This window comes from Magnolia sinica, chromosome 18 (genome assembly GCF_029962835.1).
Source record: "Magnolia sinica isolate HGM2019 chromosome 18, MsV1, whole genome shotgun sequence".
NCBI classification, from domain to species: Eukaryota; Viridiplantae; Streptophyta; class Magnoliopsida; order Magnoliales; family Magnoliaceae; genus Magnolia; species Magnolia sinica.
In genome coordinates, this window is record NC_080590.1 from 70,589,401 (window position 1) to 70,591,135 (window position 1,735).

The following is a 1,735-nucleotide window of genomic DNA, read 5'->3' on the forward strand; positions in this document are numbered from 1 at the left end:
ATCTTAGATCTCTTATTTGTTTTAATTTCTATAGTTTTCTTTCTAAGGTTTAGGTTTAGTTACTTAAGGGCTTCAAGTGTTTCATGCCTAAGTGGGTTCGTGACAACACTCAACGTCTCTTAAGTGAAGGAGGATTGGTCGAAAGGTTGCCTATCCATCACAGGATTAGACACCACCAGAGATCCTCAGAGTTAATAGAAGTGATGGCTGCAAATCAACCTACAAATCAACCTCAACCTCTAGTTGAGGAAATTCAGGATGAGAATGAGGTGCACAATGCACCCCTGCCTCGTACCTTACGAGATTATTTACAACCGGTGGGGGTGAGCACACCTTCTTGTATGATTTTTCCTGAAAATACAGGGAATATGGATATTAAGCCAGGGGTAATCCAAGTCCTTCCAAAGTTCCATGGACTCGAATCTAAAAGTCCATATCTGCACATGAAAGAGTTTGATGAGATAATAACCACTTTATACTTTCCTACTGTGTCTGAGGACACGATCAGGCTGAAACTCTTTCCCTTCTCCTTAAAAGAAGAGGCTAAGACGTGGTTACATTCACTACGTCCATGATCCATTGGCAGATGGAACGACATGACAAGGGAGTTCATAAAGAAATTCTTCCCATACCATAAGACGAACACTATCAGAAAGTCAATAATGAACTTCACCCAAAAGGAAGATGAGACATTCTTCAAATGTTGGGATCGGTTTAAGGATTTTGTCAGTTCATGCCCACAACATGGTTCTGAAACATGGTGCATAACAAATTTATTCTACGATGGACTGTCATCTTCCATGCGCCAATTGGTCGAGACAATGTGCAATGGGGAATTCATGAATAAATATGTTGATGATGTGGGATTACTTTGATAAACTTGCTGAAAACGCACAATCATGGGACATTTCCCAAAAACCAAGCATCACTTCTAAGCCCACTCAATCAAAGAAGAGGGGTGGAATATATATTTTGAAAGAGAAAAATGATATAAATGCTAAAGCAGCTAACCTCACAAGGAAAATATAGGCCATGAAACTTAAGAAGGATAAGGCTAAGGAAGTTGTTTGCGGTATCTGTGCTTGCAACATACATACAACTAAAAATTGTCCAACCATACCTGCTTTTTAAGAGGTATTGAATGAGCAATCAAATGCCGTGAACAATTACCAAAGACGTTTCAGTGGACCCACCTCAATTACATACAATCCCAGCTGGAGGAACCATCCCAATTTCAGTTGCAGGAATGGACAAATAGCTAACCCTCAAGGGGCTCTATCTCAACTTGTAAATTAAAAGAAGCCTCAGGAGGATCTGGTTTTAAAACACATTCAAAATCCAACCTCTCCCCAATCTAAAGCCGCAATGTGAAATTAGTGACCCAAGCTCTTCAAATTAGATGGAGCAAGCTAAATCTATCACTACTCTTAGGAGTGGAAAGATAATTGACAAAACTATTTGAGTAAGGGCTGAAAAGCCTAAGGACTTGGAAATAGATGAGAATGATGGACCTAATATTGCCCAACATGGGTTAGAATCAGAACCTCAAAATAAGCTGATTGCTCCATTTCCCTAGCGGTTGATTGCATTAAAACCTCTAGCCAACTTACAGGATATTCTAGAGGTATTGAAACAAGTGAAGGTCAATATCCCTCTTCTAGATGTTGTGAAACAAATTTCTTCATATGCCAAATTCCTAAAAGACTTATGCACAACCAAGAGGCGGCAAAGTATT

At 39.5% G+C, this 1,735-nt stretch overlaps 1 non-coding gene across 1 annotated transcript; it reads right to left on the reverse strand.

The window, feature by feature from the left end:
- Positions 1 to 644: 644 nt before the first annotated feature.
- On the reverse strand, positions 645 to 751 carry LOC131234161 (small nucleolar RNA R71). The gene has a single exon (XR_009165569.1). It is a non-coding gene; the product is annotated as a small nucleolar RNA R71 (small nucleolar RNA).
- Between the last annotated feature and the right edge of the window lie 984 nt (positions 752 to 1,735).